This window comes from Melanerpes formicivorus, unplaced genomic scaffold, assembly GCF_026170545.1.
Source record: "Melanerpes formicivorus ecotype bairdi unplaced genomic scaffold, bMelFor1.0.p_v2 SCAF_12, whole genome shotgun sequence".
NCBI lineage: Eukaryota > Metazoa > Chordata > Aves > Piciformes > Picidae > Melanerpes > Melanerpes formicivorus.
Window position 1 is genome coordinate 19,753,198 of NW_027142364.1, and position 23,085 is coordinate 19,776,282.

A 23,085-nucleotide genomic window follows, 5' to 3' on the forward strand; every position below is an offset into this window, starting at 1 on the left:
GGGCAGTCCCTGATGGATGGCTTTCTGCTCTGAGTGTATTGGCAGCTGAGATGTCTATGAGCCACTGCAGACTCAGTCCTGTAGTTTTCTGAAGACAGCCTTGCTTTCTTAGGAGCCTGTATTCAGATTATGTAAACGTGGAGTTTTAATGGATTTGGCATGTTTCAGTGTTACAGCTGCCCCCTCTGCCATGTCTAGCTTCTGCTACACCATCTATTTACCTTCATTATGAGCCCCAGGTAGCTCAGGTGAGCTGATGATTTGTAGGTCCCCTTGTGTACTCAGCCACTTCACTCTTTTGAAGCCTCTCTTCTCATCTCAATCCAGCTGTGTCTCGTGCCACCAGCCAACACATTTGTCTGCTCCAAACTCTGGGGAAACCTAGCACATCACAGGCTGAGACTGCACAGTTTCTTGGATCTCCTTATTTTTGCTTTATACCAGTTAGTGTGGGGAGGGGGATGTGCCAGTGTCTGTGATGCTGGTGTTCACCTTCGGCGTCCCTTTTACCTGTGTGCTGCACATGTATAGCAGTCCTGGGCAGAGGCTCAGCCTATTGTGCCTCCATTCCAGAGGCAGCCATGCAGTGCTCTGTCCTGGTGGTCCCTTCTGCATGATCTGCCTGTGCTGAGGCTGCAGCAGTGAATGAGCAGGTTGTGGAGAGGCACTGAGAGCCACAGAACTATGTGCTTGTGCAGCTGGCCAGAGGAAGGCTGATAGCTGACAGATCTTCCCACCCCATACTGCGTGGTGAGTAATTCTGAGGGAAGAGTAAATGCAGAGCCAAGACTGGGCAAAGTTCAGGGAGCTTCCCTGGGGACAGAGGTTAGCCCCCTGTGTATGGATCTGTACATAAATATAGTGACATTTTTGTCTGCTCAACATCTCCAGAAACTGTGTTCCAGGATGTCTCACTTGTTGGACGTGGGTGGATCTGGCACTGCATTTCTTGTGGACCAAGGCACAGAGTTCTTGGGAAATGGTCTCAGGAGACACGATTTCCATAGCTCTTGTCCCCTGGGGGAAGGGAAGAGGGGCAGACTTATGAGGCTAAATCTTATAAAAAGCAAAAAATAAAACAAATGCTACCCCAAATGGTTTATAGATGTCTGTGAAAACCTACGGCATTATCATGTCACTGGATTTGTTGCCTCAGATTTTAACTCAGTTTGTGGTGTGAAAGACATTGAAAGAAAGGGGACAACACCAATAACTTTTACCAGCAGTTTTTAATCTGGGGTTGTGCCCTGGCCATATGGGCTTGTCCTATCCCTCCACTTCCCCTCCTCACCTCTTACAGCCTCTGTGGACCATGCCAGCCATCACAGAAAATGCAAACAAAGTATTTTTACACAGTGCCAAAATGACAGCAGTACACACCAGGGAGAGCAGCCACCTCTTGCTGTCACACTATGAAGTTCTTCAGGTGTGAACTTAAGGAACAAATCAGAATCACAAAAGCTAGGTGTGCAGGTTAGCTACTCTGCAATTATGCCTGTGCTACATTTTTGATTGACAGTCAAGAAATGAAAAGCAGACAGATATTTTAGGAGATACAAAGGCAACAGAGGCAGCATGCCTGTGGTTTGGGTGGTTTTCTGGACTGTGCTGCCACTGGAGCTCAGTTTTCAAGAGAGGAGAATTGGTGGGATGGCAACAGACTTAACTGCCTCCTGCCTGATACATCTCTTCACTTTGCTGTTTTTTCAGCAGGGGGGAACATTTGGCATGGTGGCTTCTGAAAGGAAAGGCTTGCAGGCCTATTTCTGGCTTACATCAACATAATTAGTATTAAAACCCAAATCCTGCTAAATGAAACTTCTACGTTATCTAAAACACCAATACTGTGTGTGAAACAAAACAAAATGTAAAGTGAACTCTTCCAAAATGGAAAAGTTCTGTTCAGATAAGGCCAGCATACAATGCTTTGACACTTCTCTTGTTGATTAGGAAGTGTGGTGCTGCAGAAATAGACCTATTCCTTGAGGATTATATTTTTTTCCCCCCTACCTGAAAAGCACTGCCCAGCTTCAGCCAGAAGCACAAAAGCTCTGCTGTCTTGAGCTGGAGTTTTTCTGAAGGTGCAGAAGCCACTTGGGTAGTTATGAACACTTTACTCAGTGTTTACTTTTATGATGTTTAATGTCTTAAATATTGGTTGAAGAACCCATATTAAATCCTATGTAGTATATTCCCCACCCCCCCCCGATCTATTCCATATTTATAGCATTAATCATTTCTCTGCAGTTAATTAAGAGAATTGATGGCTCTTAGGCTTCCTGAAGCTGATCCTTTAAATAAGTATATCAAAATCTCCATTACCCATACCAGACACCATCACAATAGGTGTACAGAGGCCAAACTGACAGGAGCACAGATCACAAGAGTATCCACAGGGATGTGTCAAACAAAAAAGTACTATTTCAAGCTTGTGTCTCAGAGGCGTGGGGGAATAACAGTGACATAATCGAGGGAGTGTTTGTGGAGCCCTTACACTTTAAAAACCTTTTGCCAAAGCCACACTAATAGTCTGAAAAAGAGATGTTGATTATGTGACCAATTGTTTAGCATGTGTTCCTAAACTGGTTTATAATTATCAAATTAATCTCTCTGAGGTATTAAAAGCCGATTTGCACAATCTCTGTAAAACTAAAAGGGAAGCAAAGCACTTTACCTGTGTTGATACAGAGCCCTGCAAACAGCAACTATTTGTTTTTGTAGCTGTTGTGGCTCTGGGAACAAGTAAATATAAACAGCAGGAAGCACAAATACAGAGGCAGTGCAATTGGAGGCTGTCAGGAAGCAGTATGGTGGCTTCAGGAGCTGAATTCGGCTTGAAATAAGCTTTGTCTCAGTATGCGTAAGAGGCTTTGGCACTGTATCAGACCTCTGGGGAAGCCACTCAGCAGGGTGGGGATTACTATAGTTTGTGCTTCCCAATTCACAGCAAACTTGCTTCCCTGTCATACTCGTGCATTAACTCTCTCTGTCCCACCTCGGTGCTTTTTGTGGGGATTTGTCTGCTTTCTAGCAAACAGCCCGACATCTGCTAGTTGAGAGTGGAGGAGAAAAAAAGCCCAGCACATGACTGAGTGACTGCAGAGCTCTTCCCTTCTATGACAAGTGAGGGAAGCACAAAGATGGTAATTTTGCCAGGCTGGATAATTCTCCTCTGCAATGGATGTGCTGTGGTTGCTTTGACAATGACATCTAAAATGCAAATGAATTATGCCTGCATATAATAGCTGGCAGTGCTGTCTAGACCTGCTGCTGCTATAAACTTCCTCACGATGATTGTTCTTTTCCTCTCTCTGCGAGCACATGGACTCCACTCTCTCCTCTGAGGTTGTGCAAGGGTTAATTCTCTCTTAGCTGTGGGAATATTTTGTGTTAGGAGAGACTACATGGTTATTCCTAACACATGACTATCAAAGAGTCAGATTAGCTGAGGGGGAGGGGAAAGGCTCCTGAGTTTGCACTTCCTGTCTCTTAATAAAGCTGAGATTCCAGAAGTATTTAATATCATTGTGGTTTACATAGGAAATTGTCTTAGTAAGTAACTGAATATATGGCTGCTATATTGAATACCATTTGTCCAGATCATCTTTCTTTCAGTTATATTAGATATCTGTGAAGTGTTGTAAAAGTGGGATCTTGTTACAGTGCACAGCTAAATGAGCAGTGATAAAATACAATTAAAAAAATAATTTCAATAGTTAAAATGTATTGAGAAATGTGAGGTGCACCCAATATTAAAGACACAACAGCAATTGTTTTATATGCGCTGCTAAGGCAATAAAATGTGGATTCCTTATGTAGGTCCAAATGTAGCAGCTGGATTTGGCTTTATGAACCATGAAAAATAGTTCCCATCTGGAAGTTGATGTTGAATAAAGATGCAACAGTAAGGCTGCATCTTACATGTAACATTTATACATTTCCAACTCAATACAGCACTAATATTGGAGAGGAAAGAGAGAAAGGGGAGGGGGGAGATGGGAGCACACAAATCAGAAGCCTCTGGCCGATATTTTTATACATATTCTCTGATTTAAGAGCCTCAGGTTTTGGCTGCTTGGGATTTTTTTTCCTTTTTTTTTTTTTGATAACTCTACCATTAGTTAACACTGCAAGAGTAAGAGAAGGCTTATGAATATCTTGTACCACACTCACTGCTTCAAAGACCACAGTCATCATCTCTCTATCAGAAAAGCAAGAAAGTTGTGTTGCTATTTTGTGCTATCCACCCCTCAAAGCATCCCTACAGCCCACTCCCCTGCCCCCCCCATCAAAACAGCATTTAAAACTGCATTTACAGAGCCTGCAAATGAGGAAGCCTCTTTCAAATGGCTGCAGGCTGAAGCTGGCCCTTTGCTTTGCACCTACACTCTGTCATGAGCAAGGTTTGCAACACGCAAATCCCACGTTTTCATATCCAAATCTCCCAGTCATAAGGTGCCTAAGAGACCCCACTTCCTTTTACTCAGAAATGTAAGGGCCCAGTTTAGAGAGCTTGTTAGAAAAAACCTGACCCTGGGCAAAATTGTGTCAATTCCTAAAGGATTTTGTTAAATTCATGATGCCCCAAGGATTTTTAAAATTCAAATTATGATCAAGTGTAGCCCATGCAAAACCTTGCACTGTAAATAAGGTTGTAGATTCTTATTAATAAGGCAACAAAAAGCCGATAAAGGCCTGAAGTTTGAACGTTTTATTGTTTCTTTTTTCTTCCTTGAGCAAGACTTATTTCTAATGCAAGACGAAGTGTTAGAAGACGTGATGATCCCTTCTGGCTTTTGCCAAAGCTGTTGTGAGGTTTCTTTAACTGCAAGACTCTCATGGTGGCCCCAGTGCTGCAGTACATCTGGCTGAAAAGATTTCCTGTATTTTCCTAAAAGGGTGCTGTTATTGTTCCTGTTGCCCTGGTCATTTCCACGAGCCTTTAAAATGAACCCAGGTCCCATACCAATGTTGTGAGGCAGACACTTTAAAGGAAAGAGTTGAAGGGGAAGTTTAAAATTAAAGCTGGGTGTTGTAGGTATTCCTAGTCATCAGGCCATGGGAATCTTGATGTGGCCCTAATCTGTGTTTACCATGCATGTGAAATAATGACGTAGGTTGCCGTTTGCAAACTCAATTCCTTTAACATGGGAAAGAAGCAGCACATATGTTTAATATATGAACATGTGCAACACTCACTTGGTACATGTGGCCCACTGATGTGAATCATAGGCTTTCCTCAAGTTAGCTCTTCAAATCACAAAGCAGTATCACCCTTTAACCTCTGGATATCCTGAGATACCACACCTACACCATGCTCTCCTCTCAGTCAGGTAAGTCCCCTGCTGAGAAGGGGTTTGGGCAGTTGTCCCAGGAAGGTATGTGGTGTTTGTATTCATGTGGGCACAAGGAAGGCCACAGCCTAAGAATCTGCCACAGTACCTGCTGGAGAAGTTTCTGAAGTTGAGTCAAGTGTGTTTGACTTTAGCTATTTTCAGTGGAGGGATCTTGGAGTCTCTGGCAGTATCACAGTATCATAGTACTCCTCAAGCCAGGACCCAGGTGGCTCATGTGAGTTTGTCAGTGGTAGCAAGGAAATTGTTCTCTCTCACTCCTTGGAAAATGAGAAAAAGGCACTGTGTTTGCTAATCCTTGGTTAAAAGCATCCTTAAAAGGTAAGATCTGATAATACCATTGTGAGCACATTTTAGAGGGGATTCACACCTCCAAGTTTAATGTCTCAACAGTTGCCCTGAAGTGACCCTGAAGGTGTGGGAGAGTGTAGGCTGTGTCTGCTAAACCAAATCAGGAGTACCAACAACCTTTGCTTGAAGGTGAACACTTGGGGCTGGGGTGAGCTGGCTGGCAGGCAGTGGAGGCAGAAGGTGTCTTTGCAGCTGACTGGATACCTAGGGACTGCAGAAAGGAAACAGGAAGGCCAGAAGGACCCAGCAAGGTTTGAGGAGAGATCTATGAGTGGGGAGAGGCTCTATCTCCTCAGCCTGGCCCATCTATCATCAATCTGTCCCTTTCCCAAATGGACTAATGGTCAACATCCTCCTCCATTACTTCCCCCTCTATCAGGGGACTGCACCTACTCTACGCTGCAAGCCCTTCATGTACCTCTGCGCACCCTGGGCGGGGAGGATGAGAGCAACCAAACTGCCAGGGATGACCATTTCTGCTCCTCCTGTCTGCCAGGTAGTGGGCTACGAGTCCTTGACTCCTCTTGGCCTAACAACAAGAGGAAAAACCAACGATATCATCCATAGGAATGGGCTTTTCAGTGTGCAGGAGCCAGTTGCTTTCTCTCCTCACCTAAGTAGAACAGATGATCAGACATTACCTACTTCGTCTATGCCTTGAGCCTGCTCTGGACTCAGTATAAACATTCATAATTCCCTGTCCAGACTTCATGAAAAAAAGAAAGAAGAACTTGGAGTAAGATTCTAATACTGGCTATGGCATAAGGAAAGTTGGCTGCCTCTCTCCAGAGTGCATTTACATTTATTGTTCAAACTAGTTTTGTAAATTACAATGGCATTAATAAATTAAATATCCAGGCTTCCAAGTCCCAAATCTCTCTTTCTCTCTTTTATTTATTTATTTTCTTTTTTAAATCCTCAAACTTGCAAGCAAAAGAAAGGTTTTTTTACACAGAGGATATTTCTATTCCCAAGTGTAGAATCTCCAGTCTTTTCATTGTTTAATTCACGTGCATGCAAATGTAGGGAACACACAAGCCTTGGCAGGCAACGCTCTGAAAGTCATTCCCACTGCTGAACAATTTAAGCAGCTAAGTTTCATGGAGGTTGGCAATCCCTTCCAAAACTCTTGAATCTAGGCCAGGAGTTAGGACAGACCTGCTTGATGCTGTAAGAAAGCATAGGCTGTGTGCAGTCAGCCTGGGAGCTGGAGAGTGGAGAGCTGCAGTCTTGCGTGTGTCCAGTGGCTTTAATAAAGAACCCCATTTATATTCATTACTGCAACCAAGCCCTCTCTCTAATCTTTCACAAGGGACACTATAGATATATTATTTCTTTGTAGTTGCAAAATGCTCAGATGGTTTTTAACCTTATTAAATCTAAACCCCTTAAATGTGCTTCCGAAGCAAAACTTTTAGCAATAAGCTTTCCAAAAAGTGCAAGATTTACAAAGCAGATTTATGGCTATGTAGTGAGTAACATTTCTTTCAGCATATCATTTGCCAAAATGAGAGAAAATTCCCTTCTTCTACTGAACAGGGAGCTTTAGGAATATCTACTGGTGTTAGTGCTCTAAGAAGCAAGACAGCAAAATATTCACCTACCTAGGTGGTTTTCCAATGGTCGTTGCATTTCAGGAAACCACAAAACTTTGTTTGAAATACAGAACACTTCAAAGACCTAAGGATTTAGCATCTACTGTGTGAGGATAAAATTCATAGAATCATAGAATCAACAAGGTTGGAAAAGACCTCAAAGATCATTGAGTCCAACCCATCACCACAGACCTCATGCCTACTAGACCATGGCACCAAGTGCCATGTCCAATCCCCTCTTGAACACCTCCAGGGATGGTGACTCCACCACCTCCCTGGGCAGCCCATTCCAATGGCTAACAGCTCTCTTTGTGAAGAACTTTCTCCTCACTTCAAGCCTAAACTTCCCCTGGTGCAGCTTGAGACTGTGTCCTCTTGTTCTGGTGCTGGTTGCCTGGGAGAAGAGACCAACCCCCACCTGGCTATAACCTCCCTTCAGGTAGTTGTAGAGGGCAATAAGATCTTCCCTGAGCCTCCTCTTCTCCAGGCTAAACAATCCCAGCTTCCTCAGCCTCTCCTCATAGGGCTTGTGCTTGAGGTCTCCCCCCAGTCTCGTTGCCCTTCTCTGGACATGTTCAAGAGTCTCAATATCCTACTTCAATTGAGGGGCCCAGAACTGGACACAGTACTTAAGGTGTGGCCTAACCAGTGCAGAGTACAGGAGCACAATGGCTTCCCTGCTCCTGCTGGCCACACTATTCTTGATGCATGCCAGGATGCCATGGGCCTTCTTGGCTACCTGGGCACAGTGCTGGCTCATGTTCAGTTGGCTGTCAATCAGTACCCTCAGGTCCCTTTCTGTTTGGCAGCTCTCCAGCTACTCTGACCCCAGCCTGTAGTGCTGCATGGGGTTGTTGTGACCAAAGTGCAGCACTCACCATGGGTCATAACCTTCCAGAGACAGTATCTCCATTTTCTAATAACACCAACCCCCCTGATTCTTTCCAAAGGTTAAACCATGTGTGCTACAGCCCCACGTAACTGTGCAACTGTTTGTAAGTGTGCAGCGACCATCTTCATATTTGCAAGTAAAGGATCAGCCTGGGTGAGGTATCTGGCACAGTACACAGGGCAGTTCACAGGCAATAAGGCAGAAAGGTGCAAAAGGCATAGGCATTAATGAATCTAAAACTAAAAGAAGTCAGACCCTCCAAGCCACATTGGGATTTTTTTGTTTGGTTTGGTTTGGGGTTTTTGTTTTTTGGTCAGAAAATGGTGTAAATAATCATTAGGTGAATAAGAAGACTCAATGTGACTAAAATAAGGTCTCATCAGGGTTTTGTTGAATTGTGTAATAACTAGGCAAGCCTTTTGGTTACAGAAAGAGGAAATACTGCATGGGCCAGGCTTTGATTTCAACATTTGGTAAACAGTATGATAATGCTGGTGTTGTTCATTTTGCATCTACATTTTGGAGCCACATGTTTTCAGTCAAGTTTGGGAGATTTTTTTTTTTCTTTCCTGAGCTAAGTATATTTTTTGACTGTTATTTTAAATAGGGCCAGCTGGAAACTAAGAATGGGAGGAACTGTCTGAAACCACCTCTACACTTCATTTTATGATATCAGTAAAAGCAAAACTCTCTGAGAGACTGTCGAATAAGGCAGCAATCAATGCAGGAAGAAAAATGGCCTTAGAAATACCAGTGTGGATCTCAGAGGCAGCCATTCCTCTTTTTGTATTCTAGGCAACAAAAAAAAGAGTTCTAGAGCAGAGCCTTCTCCCCAGCACCTGGGCCTGGCATAGGACGTGTACATTCTGGCAATCTGGCTGAATACACCAGCTGAAAAATGAGCAAATCTACTCCATGAAACCCTGCAGCCAGACACAACAGGAAAGCAAAATTGTCTGTCTCTAGACAGACTGGTACAAAATGTAGTTGAGGGATATATTTTCCCTAGACAGAGAAAGCAAAATTTGGATCAGTGTTTTCTCCATCTGCTTCTTTTTGACAATAGTGTTCAAAGTAACACACAAGTGTTTCTCTGCAGACATTTCTACATGTTTTAAGTGCATATTCCTAAATGGGTTCACACTATCTTTGTCTCCTGGAATGCATCACCTAATAATGCAATGCTTACAGACCACAAAGTTTTTGAGCTTATCTCAGGTGTCCTTTGCCAATGAGTGACTGGCAGTTCCAGGGAGAAAGGATTTCCTTAAGTCACAGTAATTAGTAATTAGTAGTAATTAGTAATTAGATTAGTAATATGAATCAATTTAAAGTATATTAGATGTATAGCTTTTATATCAAATGGAAATGTATTAAATAAAGTATGAAGCAATGCTCAAAATGGATGTATGCTATTTATATAAATATGAAATGTTTACCAAAAAATCATTTATAGAACCTTTGGTGCTAGGTCTGTATTTCTTTGAGGTCCTTTTATGTATTTTTAAAGCACTAGGTGTTAATGCATACACTCTGTAAATTATATTCTGGCCTGTAAGCTTTTAACTTGGAAATAGATCTGTCTGCAGAGAGGTCTGTGTTACTTAAGAGGGAATCTTGTTCTAAACATGCATTGCCTTCAAAGCAATAGATATCATCCTTGAAGTCTGGGTTTGTTGATACCTTGTCAAACACTTTGAAGAAGGAATTCTCAGGGTACATGTGCAAACTTGGCACAAAAAAGCTTGTGAAGACAAAATAAGTAATGTAAGATCAGGTATCAGATTCTTGGTCTGGTTTCAGGTAGTATACCAAACGTGTGAGGGGTAAACCCATTTGCATGGCAATTAAATTGAGGAAAACAAATTAATGTGTGTCTTTCACAAAATCCGTGGGCATATCCAGCTGCCTTCAAGCAGAAACAACCTCCAGTAGGAAAGGCAACCTGTATGTCTCCACTGCTCACTCCCAGAGACAGCTTTAGGCTGGTCCAGTCTCCCTGCTGTCAGGATGCGTGTTCTGCAGGAGCATTTGGTGACACTTTGGGCCAGAAACACTCAAAGACTCAGGCTTCATTGTTGGGATCCCCTGTTGCAGGAGCCCTGTAGACACTAACCCCATCTTCTTTCCTATGTGGAAACTTAGGAAAGGGTTGAAATATTTCTGAGGATCTTCTGCCAGATATTCATGTACCTACATTTTCTGCTCACTCAAGGGTAGCGGTGGTAACCAGCGTACTAAAAGTCTTCAAATGCTGACAAATACAATTTAGCTTTGAAGGCTGCCAGCAATTCTGTGGTAGTAAATCCCATTTGCAATCAAAGGGTGAGTCATTAGCCTTGACATTTGAGAAATGGAGATTACTATGAATTTATGAAAAAGGTTCCCTAAAATGTTTCCTTAGCAACTGCTGCTGAGGAGCCTGGGGCATCTCTCAGGTCCCTAGGCTCAGAAAAGCTGAGAGTGGTGGAACAGACAGTTTCCCATCTTCTTGCTGTATGAAGTGCTGAGGGTTCACTATCTCTTTCCACTCAAGTCTTGTGTAAGTGAGGAGAAATGTTGTTTTCTTCAGTTCATTTATCTATACTGGACTGGCTTAATGCAGCTAAAACTATGGCAATGGACACCACATATTATGCCACACAGGAGGTTGAATTGTACTCTGCATAGGGTTAGGCACAGGTTGGGCAGTTCCAAACAACCTCAGCAATAGTCGTAAGGCAGCTTATTACTACTATTTTGAGCATAAAAATCTTAATTTTACTAGAGATTTTGTTAAAAAAGAGATAGTTGAGGAAGCTACTTCTGTTCTGTTTGTCTTCTATTTCTGAAAGGCTCTGAAGCCTTTTACTCAACATTTTCCTTCCAAGCATCAGAGTTAATAGTTTCTTCTTATGTTAAGATGAAGGAGCAATGAAGAGCTCCCACTTATAGGGGAACCACAGAATATGTACTGGCCTGCAGTAAAATCACAGCCATCGATGGTGTTGTGTGTATTAGAACTCAGCCTCTTAATTTAAGATCAATATGATTAATTTGTTTGAGTTGGAAAAAACATTTTTATCTCAGTTTAAGCAGGATCCTTGGCTGGCTGCCACATCAGCAAAGAAAGGTGAGATACCTCAAGATAAGTATGTGGGAAGAGGTGACCATGACAGCATGTGGAGAGGCCTGGGTGCTACTTGGAAAGGCAAAAGAGGTTCAGGGTGGAGGCAGCAGGCACTGGGGTTTACACAGGAAAAGGGGTCTCTAGTGAATTGTAACTACTTTTGTGGCTTGCCTCAGTAAGGCAGGCTATAAAGCCAGAGACAAAGCACAGGAGAAGAAGGATGATTGCAAAGCCATGGAGGCACGCTCGCATTTCATGACACCTACACAGACCAGAGCAGGTTGATTCTGGACTTAGGGAAAAGGTTCTAGTGAAGAAATGTACAACCCTCTGCCTAGCACATACAGTATCCTTTCTTTTTTGTTGTATTAAATTCATTCCTTTATTAAATGAGATTCTACATTTCTGCTTCCAGCACCTAATGTTCTCTTATGTGATTTCCTATTGTGGTAAAATCCTATGATTTTCATGTATACATGAGTTTTTCCCCCCCAATTTAGATTTTCTAAATCTAAATAAGACCATTAAAATACCTGACAGCTTCTAAGGAAAAGATATCACTGCTGGTGTCGCCCACAATACAAAAACAGGGCACGAATGATATGCACAATTCTTAGCAATTCTACTAAAGAATAATTGCAGGGGGATGGGGGTGGGGGTGTAGGTTCCATTTCTCAACAATTGGACAAAAAAAAGGAGAGTATTGTCTTTTTTTCTGATAAAATGAAGGCCTTTCTATTTTTTCTGCTTCAAAAGCAGACACTCCCTGCCTTTCTATTACTTCAGTGCTGCATATCCACTGAGAATGGCCTGCCATTCTGCAAGCTCTCATGTATTTTACTGAGTCAACTTTGCAATTCATTGCATGTGGTGGCAGCCAATCTTGGCTGCCAGGTGAGACATGGTGTTGAAACAGAGAAGCGGTCTCAAGGATGTACAAGCTTTTAATGCCTTTCTGGATCAAAAATGTTATTTTGAGTTTTACACCTGGAAACGAAGTGGGGAGTGGGGGAGCCCTTGGAGGGCAAGTGCAGCTCCAAGAAAGAGGAGCGATGCTGGGGCAGGCAGTCCCACCCTCGCCTGCTGAGCATTTTGCAGGTCTGCTCTGAGTGCATTGGTTATGATTGGGAGCAGCTGCAAGCTCAGCCCAGTGCAGCACTCCCAATACATTCCAGATGAGGAATACGATGCAGACTTACTGGAAGAAAAATATATTTCTGGGGAGAAAAACAATTACTTCTCAAAGCAAGACAATGAGGCTGAACCAATGCTATGTGGGCATAAAATAGAACAGAACTTTTGGGCAACAGCTTGAACCTCTAATAAATCACCCACCTGGAGATCCTTTCGCAGAGTGAGTTGGGATGTATTAGACCCAAAATATTTTTAGAGTTAGATAAAGTTGAAAAATTATGCATTTCACCCTTGATTTCTCCCCCAAGGGACAGATACTTTGCTCTGTCATAGCCTCTGAATTTCACATTAGCAGAAAAAGGTGCCTTTGCCACTCCAAACAACATGGGGGCTGTTTCACACCAAGTTATTCAAAAAGGCTTAGGAGCAACCACTTGATGAAGTGGGTTTCATCGCCTGAATTTTCAGAGGTGATGTGGAGGAAATTTGCAAAACCCTGTTAAAAGTTATGTGGTGAAAATCAGCTTAAATGCCTAATTTAAATTTTGTTTGTGCTTTTGTTGCTTCATTGTGGGAAGAGGAAAGAAGCTATATTTTTCTCTGTGTCCTTTCACTTTGTTGGGCAGAAAATGGATATTGGTGAAGAGTGCTCTGACAGGGACTGGGAAGAGGTTGTTTATTCTGTTTTGTTTTCTTTAGAAAAGGACAACTCCCTCGAACTGGTGATGATCCAGTTAAAGAGGAACTTGGGAGGAAGAGAAAACTAATAATCAGGCCTTTAAATGACAAGCTTTCTCTTAAACAAAAGAGCAACAGGAGGTAGTGCAGGTGGGGGGGTGTCAGTGCCCAGTGGTAACATCGCCAAAACAATGGCTAGAGAGTTTGCGTAGCTTTTGCCACTCCAGAAACTACTGCCCTTCAGTAAAGGGCTGGAAGGATCAAACCTGACCCAGCACTGGGTGATGTGTCATGCCATTTTTGGAATCTTCCAAAGTAGAAGCAATGATTGGCTGTGGCTTATGCAAGCACGAAGAGAAGGACAGCAGGAGAATCTATCCCTGATTCTGAATCTCAGCTATGAATGAATACCCCCAGCCCTTTCTGCAGCAAAGGGGCTAAAGGCAGGGTTTAAAGTGACCTTCATTGAAGATGGAGTCTGCTTGGTAATGCCTACACTTCTGCCTTTTGTTAACTCTCTCCTGGGAACTGTCACCCATGCTGGATAAACTGAAGTGAGATGATTTTAAACTATTATGTGTGTTTACACAGAAGTTCGTTCTGGTTTAGACTAAATTGGTTTTAATTTAAATTCATGTAACTTCTGTGTAGATGAGGCCTATGGCTTGCCATTTTTGCAGCAATGGTGAATTTATAGCATGTGTGCTCCAAATGGACTATCATGCAAATTCCCTTGGCATTTACTCCAAGTCCAGTTCCAGCTGTTGATGGAGATGGAGCAGCAGAATGGATGGCTCACATGGCCTCCCATGTCATGCAGATTGGATCCATTGTCAGTCAGATGGACTGGTGGTGTGGGAGCAGTGTGAAGCCAGTTCTTTCACTACATAGTGTGTAAAGCAATGAGGCAGACAAAAGCTGGATTTAAATTAGGGACTATTTCTGCCAAATTTCATTCTCTGAAGCAGAGAAATAAAACATTTAATGCATCTGGCAATGTTTATTCTGTGCACAATGTTCTAGCTGATCATAAAAGAAAAGCTACATGTGAACATTATCTAGAAACTTCATCATAGTCTGAGGAGATGAGAGAGCATGATTCTGCCATGTTCTGAAAAAGTATTTGAGAAAGCAGATGCAGGTTGGCAAGAAAACAAGATGACAAGAGGAATAAAAAAAGGTCTTTTCCATTAGGTAGGAATTAGCAGTTACAATCACAGCAAATTCTTGCCTGCCACAAAGGCTCCATTTTGAAAATCCTTGGTGTCCTCGATGTCCTGCTCAATGGCCAGTGGCTTCCCACTTTGTCATTTTGCTGTTTATTCAAAGGAAAGCAAGTCCTGAATGGTTGGAAAATGCATACTCCGCTCATGCTGCAACTGCATGTGCATGAAAAGAAAAGATTTTCTTGCCTGTGCACGGTGGGCATCTGTGCTGATAAGCGGGCAGTAACTCTGGTTGCATGCATACAGCCCCCTTGTAGATTTGGCCCTGAATTCTGCTGCTGAAGCCGAGCTTGTATTTTCCACTGTGTCTTAGAAGTTTGTGCCTGAATCCTCCGTTACCTTGACACAAATAGAAGACAATGGTTAAAAATAATCCAAAGCAATAATACGAGACCATTTTTTAATTACCAGTGATTGAAACAGCAAGCATCAATTATTGTGAATGAAAACACAGTTGTGCAACCCGAGTAGGAAGAATGTCAAGAATAATAACTTTGTAACTAGATTTGGAAAAATAAACGATGCTTTCCTTTTGACATGAGAATGTGGTGTGGGCAGAGAAAAATAACATTAAAAAAAAAATAATGCAGTAACATGCTTTCATTTCTACTGGTTCAAAACAGCATTTGCTTCTTGGAATGAAATGCAATCTGATGGAGGTTCTGTCCTTTCAGAGTAGTCTTGTAGAAGGTAATGCATTGACTACCCCATTGATATTGTAATTTTTCTCGTATGCATAGAAATTCTCATATTGCAGGTTGCTGGCACCCTTGATATTTCACAAATTGGGGATCATTAAGAATGTTTTCCATGCCAGGGCTATACTAATTGTGACCGTGTTGATGACATCCACCATTCTACTTAAACTGAAAATCACTGCTTACTAAAGAAGTTGGACTCTGAGCTTAAGTCCTTGGTGACTGATTTGATTAGTCCATTTGAGTGAGAATAGGGCAACACAGGGGCTATGTTAATGGAACTTAAACAATAGGCCATCACTAATCAGAGACCTCAAGGTTGAAGTGAGGTTAATTGTTATGCGGGTGGTATTTGAAAAGAAGTGTTGACTGGTGTAATGCACTATGGGACTGTAGTGTTTGAACATGCAGCCCTAAGGCCAGAGGTTTTGTTTAGTTTTCCAATGAAATTTAAAGCTACATTATGTACATCTCTAAACAACAGCCTATATGCTACTGCCTTTTGATACATCACAAGAGTAACTGCTAATTGATAACAGAAATGAGCCCCCAGGCACGACATTCAGATCTAAATCTAGTACTAGATTTTAATCCCTTTCTAAAGTTGGTGAGGTGGGAATTGATTGAGTTTTGACTAAGCCCTTCATGAAATGCACATGCAAGATTCAAATCACTGCCCCTGCCCCAAAAAGTTTAGGAAATTCCAATGTCAGCCTTAGAGTGAGTATGTTTTGTGGAAACATATGAATTGACAACTACAATCTCTCAATGCAAAAGAAAAAAATTGGCATAATCAGAGAGAACTGTTGTGGATATTGCTGGGCACACATGGGTTTATATCCCAACAGGAGTGCCATGACTTTTAGCTATTTTCTGAGGAAATGCAGCTTGTATGAAAGTATCAGTTTCACCTCCAGAAACTGGGAACCTGTAAAGACAGAAGTCTTAAACTTTCTATGTACTTTGAGCAAAAAAAGCCTTAGAGAGGACAAAGATTCTTAGTGATCCAACTGAGAGGAAGGCTGCAGACTTGGAAGACATTACATCTACTATACACATTACATTAGTCTGCAATTGGAACAGATCTCGTAAACTGGACCAATACGTGCTTAAGCTCCTCACAACTCCATTTCATGTGGTTCACAGGATTTATTTTTAATTAAATAGTGTGTGGACCTCTGGGTTGAATGTCTCCACTGCACATGTGATGTAAAACTTTCTGAAAGGGATGTATTAGCTGTGCACTGAAAGACTGGCTGATAGTGCAGCAATCCTTCTGGATGTGACAAGTACCACTTTGGTGGTGGAGTGCAGCTTTAGGCTTTCCTCCAAAGGAATCTGGTTTGCAACCACAGACCAGTAAATGGAGCTCCCCTGTTTTGAATGCTTTCAAGGAAATAAATGAGAAGAGGAGATAAGACTGGTAGGGTGAAGAAAGGGGAACAACTCCAACATCATTCAGGAATAAATATGATAGCTGTTTTCTCCAAAATGTGTAAAGGGGTGAAAAAGACCAGAGAGTAAGAGGTGGTATAAGTGAGAGCAAGGGACTTTGACTTTCCTTCTTTTCCCATTAATTGGCCACTTCCCCCACAGAATCTGTTGCACAATCCAGTTATGAAAGCACTTTTCCCATTTCTGTGCATGTACAGGCGAGCAGGATGGGAGGAGGGACGTGGAAAACATCCTGGCCCATATGAATATCTACTATGAGCATGTGAAATATAAGGACACTTTAGCACAATCCCATATGAAATTTAGAAGGCCCTGAGTCAGGAATAAGTGCCTTATTCACAGGAAGCCAATATTTTGCTGTGTTCCATTGCAGAAAAGAAAAAAAACCAAAAAAAATGGGCAAAAAAAATGGACAGACATAATACACATCCCAGTTGTCTGTGCAGTCAGTGCCTCTCTGTAAAAAGAATCCTTTTTCTACATACATTTCTTCTATCCAAATAATCAGTCCTCCCAAACACACACACACATAATGATATAGCAAAATATTTCCACCATGCTCTGAAGCATTACTGGGGGCTTTAGATAAAGCAGCTGAGAGTCTTATGGAAACCAGTTATTCAAAATATGATAACATAGTATCCCACACAGCAAATGAGTACTTAAAGGAAAGTTTAATTGCAACCCCTAGCGAATCACAGGGGAAGGGTCAAACTGCTAGACAGATGTGCTTTGTTCTTTCCAACAAAAGACTTCAAGTGTAAGTAAATGAACTCTGAAAAATAAATGAAATTGTGTTTTGATGTTTTGGGTAGCTACTTGTCCTGGTTTTGCTGGGTCAGAATCCCAGGCCAGCCGTGGACTCACGGCTGCAGGCCATTAGCAATTCTGAGCCAGTCAAGACAGCTGACCTGAGCAGGGTCACAGGTGTATCCCATGCTATGGATGTTAACTATTCAGTGCCTCATGAGGAAGATTTGTACTAAACATCCCATACCACACACTACAATGGTGGGGAGAAGCCCCAAGGCAGGCATCCAGTGCTGAGCCACATGAATGTATTGCCACATGAAACACCAGGTGTACTCAGCTCACCAGCAAGCGAGCAGTAGAGTCCATCCTCACATAGCCAAGGCACACAGAACCTGATCAATGTGCTGCAGGGTACTTGTGATTGAAGCTTGTCAGATACTGTCAGCTCATGCATGTGTATGTCATGAGTAATGAACATGCTCATTTTGCTCTTTCTCCCACCATTCAGACACAGGGTGGGTACAGGCTATTGTTTGCTGTTCCTCCCCAGGAGCTATGGCAACACGTACTGAAACTATTTCATTAGTAGTTATAGAGTGATCTTCAGGCAGTGGAAGCGGGGAATTCTTTGGCCAAGGGTATATTTTATGTACTACAGCCAGGCAATTGTTCCCCCTGGGTGAGAAAGTCAGTCTTGAGCTGCCACAGAACTCCAGGGATGCCGGTTTTGAGGAACAGTGTCTAAAAGTGATGACATTGTCTTTTCCAGGAAGCTCGCTCTGCACTGAGGTGCTGCTTAAGACAACTACTGATTTCTTACTTACACTTGGGCAGGCTTGTGGCCATTTAAATGGAAAAAAAAGGCAGCCCTGAATACATTAGTGGTGTAGAAAAGAATACATGGACTCTCTCTAGAAGTATGTCTCATTAATCAAAAGACAGGAATTTCGTTTCTCAAATCAAAAAAGTCTTACCACATTGCAATCTGAGAATCAAACCAACTTATAAACTGAAACATTATCAGTATAACTATGCTCATAAAGAAAGCAACACATGGTCACAGCTTCAAATTAAATAATAATCTTTTCATTACCCTATTTCTAGGGCACTAGGCAGTACCTTTAAAACAACACCACATTACCTTGTAGAAGAAAGATACTCTTTGAACAGGCTGGTGATAGAAACCTAGAAGGTGGAGTGCAGAGATGTCCCTTTGAGATTTCCCACTCAGAGGGGCAGGCAAAGCAACTCCCATGAATTTTTCAGTTCTGTATACCTTTGCTTCACTCTAATGGACATGTGCTAGATTGTCCTAGTAGCAAACCCACATTTCATCATCAACTCATTGCACACTTGTACCACCACTCTAATTCTCACCCCAAGTGTTCACCTGCCTACTTGCTGCTAGGCCTGCAGTTACTACAGATTTCATTTGCTGTTGCCCAGAACAAAATCTGACTTCACAAGCACCACTAATGTTAGAAACTACTTCTTTATGCATCAGACCTCACATACACCGGCACAATGATGATGACAAAGATCTTATTTAAACACTGCCTTAGGAAGAGAAACAGCAGAACTGCAAACTTCTGCCTTCTTTCTGCATGCCCACTCCAGCAGCACCATTTCTGGACAGCCTAGTACCCTCATCACACATCTAGGCTTGTGCTAGGAGCTATCCAAACAAAAAGAGATGGTCCTCTCTGCAAAGCACTTACCCTGCTCATAACCAAGCCCAACTTACAACATATTTCCTGTTAAAATAAAACACCACTGTGGAAACATGAATTAGTTTAATAACTCTGAGAGCTGCATGAGGGACAACAGGGTGCATTTGAAACAGCAAAACCTTACTCAGATGTTAAGCTATTGTGCAAATACAGGCCTGTGTAGGAAAAAACATCCCATTGCTTTAAAATAAATATTGCAAAATGAAAAATATCTGGACTTTATAGGATTTTTTTGCTTAGCTAGTCTTACATGAAGCATAAAAATCAACACATGGATAACTTGTCCTCGTGTTTCACAAGGTGTAGATTCTATATGACGTTGCGGTCACCATAGTAACTTTGTTTTACAGCAAAGTACTCCTACAAAACCTTTTGACTGAGTAAGAAAATTCACATCCTCAAAATGTTTAAGTACAGTTTATGACCTATAAAGAGATTCATTGTCTTCCCCTTCCTCCATCTCTCTAGGCTAGATGTAAACAATTAAAAATATGCTTCCTTGATCAAAGACTTGTTCTGTGATCTAAAAAAGTTATTTCAGCTCACAGCTACATTTTATGCAACCCAGTACTGAACTTAGAAGAAAATCAGATTAGACTATCCATGTTAACTACTGTGGTAGATTTTCCTCTTTTTGCTTTTCTTTTTTTTTTGTTTAAAAGGTGATTAATTACTCAAATGCAGTGTGAACCATTCACTTAATGCATGGTGTGTAAGCTCAGGCCTTTTTATCTTCTGTTTTGAACACCCAACCAGCCAGTTTTGCCCCAATGAACTAATGCAAGACACAAAAAAGAAGAAAAAAATCAATGGCACACACTTTGGATAAATACCTCTACACTGTACATTTGCCAAGAGAGCTTCTAAGATCAGCTCTGTAAATGTCATGATCCTTAATGCTATTGTGGTATAACTGAAGAGCGTTCCTTGAGCCCATTTGGCTAGGCTGACTAGCGTACTTTGTTTTCCCAGGAGAAGAAAGCAGAGTAGTAAACCATTTTTGCAGAGTGTCATTCTCCCACAACAGTTTATGAAAGAAACATCTGTGACAAGAATCTTTAATGCTTTTCTCAAAGCCAAGCTGACAGTAAAAGAGCATTGCTAAAAGTGGCAAATCAATCCCATTCCACTCCTTCCAGAGCAGGACACCTCATTTGCTATGTATCACATGTATTTCCTTCACATGTGCTGAGAGGCTGTGACATTGATGTGGTGGCTGTCGTCCAAGCTTCTGTTGAATAAACACTTTGACCATATAGCAGGCAATGCTGGCACATTTAGTGATGTTTGCTGTCCGGTGTGAGTTTACTTCACCTTGGGGAAAGGTTTAAAATACAGATTGCAATTTGGGGATACAAACCATATCTTTGAAGGGTGGTTTGAAAGCCCCAAATCATGACAGAGTGCACTAATGTAGTGAGGGGGGAGATTTTTAAACTTGGCTTGTCTAGTATAGGGTGAGGTTTTTTACTACCTGGAAACACAGAGACACGAGACAGAAGAAAGTAATAACATACCCAGTTCAGCAGCTAAAAATTATTTCATTATTGAGCTTGTGCTGACCATAGTGTAAAAATAAAATTCAGTCAAGCCCAGCCTCAAAGTGTATCTGGATAAGAGAGAATAATTCTTATATTTAGTAAGTTAAAACATCTGAAAGCTTTTACTGGCATTGGACAATGAATCAAAGTTCTGGTGAATGGTATCCTGAGGAAACAGAGCTCAGCTGTGAATCAGTAGGATTTTGAAGTCACTGTTACTTTTTAAAAGATGTAGCTACTGAAAGTTTTGATTACCCCCAAATTAAAGCAAATCCCTACATAAACTCCTGATGCCTGTAACATTTAAATTCATCTATTTTGAAGCTTTTGTTTGGTTTTGTTTTGTTTTTGTTTTTTTTCCCAAAAGAAAATGAGGTAGAAAAGGGGCCCCAACTTTTGGCATGGGTTATATGCACAATAGCATTCCTCTTTCATGTAGGGATGTTAAATGTAATGCCTCTCATCACCCTTCCCAGCATGAGCACGTGGGCCAAGCCATGTATTTTTTCAGCACTATCAGATCTTCCACTGAATTTCATGGAAGTTTTGGCTGACACTGGAATGTGCAGTGTAATGAGATGGATCTCAACAGTGCATTGATAGCTCCAAGGGCCTTTCCTGATAAAGAGATGGATATCCATGGCTCTGAAAGCTGAGTGAGATTAAAGGCTGAAACGTCACGGACTGCAGTGAAAATAGCCATGGTGCACAATGGTAGATGGCTTGTACCTCCCTCATTGCCAGGAGACAAACTTTGAATCCCAATTGTGCACTTAAAATATGTGAGTCCTATGGAGGCCAACCACAGGAATTCTTTACAGAGAACCTTCTGAATACAGGCTATGGCGTTGGGAAGGTTGTATATTATAGAACTGCAAAAGCTCTGGGCTCCAGAGAAAGTCTATTTATTCCATTATTTGCCACATCACATGTTTTTATACATCCTTAGTGCCAAATGGGTGGAATTGCATATACAGAGAAACTAGAACTCAGAATACTTTCCAAACACGTGCAACTGGTGGGTCCATAATTGTTCAATTAGTGGCACACTATTGGATACCTAAGCTCATCTCAGTCCTCCTGAGAAGGTCCCCTCTGAACTGAAAAAAAAGCCCTAACAGCTCAATGACTTCTGGGCAAAGCAAGAAGGTATAATGGAATTACAGAATGGTAGGCTTTGGAAGGGACCTCCAGAGATCGAGTCCAACCTCCCTGCCAAAGCAAGGTCACATAACACATCCAGAAGGGTCTTGAAAGCCTCTAGAGAAGGAGGTCTTGAAAGCCTCTAGAGAAGGAGGTCTTGAAAGCCTCTAGAGAAGGAGGCTTCACAGTCTCTCTGGGCAGCCTGTTCCAGTGCTCTGTCACCCTCACAGTAAAGAAGTTTCTCCTCATGCTGAGATGGAACTTCATGTGCTCCAGTTTGTGTCAGTTGCCCCTCATCCTATCACAAGGCACCAGTGAAAAAGAGACTTGATACCAAATCCTTTAGGTTTGCAAACAATAAGATCCTTCCCCCTCAATCTTCTCCAGACTAAACAGCCCCAGGTCTCTCACTGGACTCCACTTAATATATCCCTGCCCCTCTTGAAATGGGGAGTCCAGAACTAGACATAATACTCCAGATGTAGTCCTATTAGGGCAGAATAGAGTGACAGGAAAACCTCCCTTGACCTGCTGGCCACAGTCTTCCTGATACACCCCAGGACACCATTGGCCTTCTTGGCCACAAGGGCTCATTGCTGTCCCATAGATAACTTACTGTCCACCAGGACTCCAAGGTGATTCTCCACGGAGCCACTTTCCAGCAGGTCAACTCCTAATCTGTACAGATGTGTGGTGTTTTTCCTCCTTAGGTGCAGGACACTTAAGTTTTTCTTGTTGAACCTTATTAAGTTCCCCTTTGCCCAGCTCTCCATTCTGCCCAGATCTCACTGAATGGCAGCACATCCTTCCAGTGCATCAACCAATCCTCCTCGTTTCCTATTAGCAAACTGGCTGAGGATACTCTCTATGCCCTCATCCAGGTAACTGATGAGGATGTTGATCAAGACTGGATCCAGTACTGACCATTACAGGCTTTCAATTGGACTCTGCACCATCGATCACAACCCCCAGCTCTGTTGTTTAGCCAGTTCTTGATCTGTCTCACCTTCCACTTGTCTAACACACACTTCCTGAATTTACCTATGAGGGAATTCAAATGCTAATGCTATTTAGAATAGAAATTCACATTTACCAATTAATACAACAGAAAGAAGAAAGATAAGCTCATTGTGATGACTGATAAATGGAGAGGAAGGATTGTTTTCAGAGCAAAATGTGGACCTGAAAGATTTAATCCCAATGAGAACAAACCACCTGTTGTCACATGTATTTCCTCCTCATTTCTTCCACAATACTGCTTTATGGAGGGGAGAAAGATTTCATGTCTTCAGGAGATTCACTACTGCTCTCTTTTCAGATAAAAGTCAGTGAGAAACCACCCCTGAAATTTTCAAGCTCATTTGATTTCAGTGGGACAACTCTTAAGTTGGACACGCTTGGCCGGGCACTCAAGGAGCAAAACCAG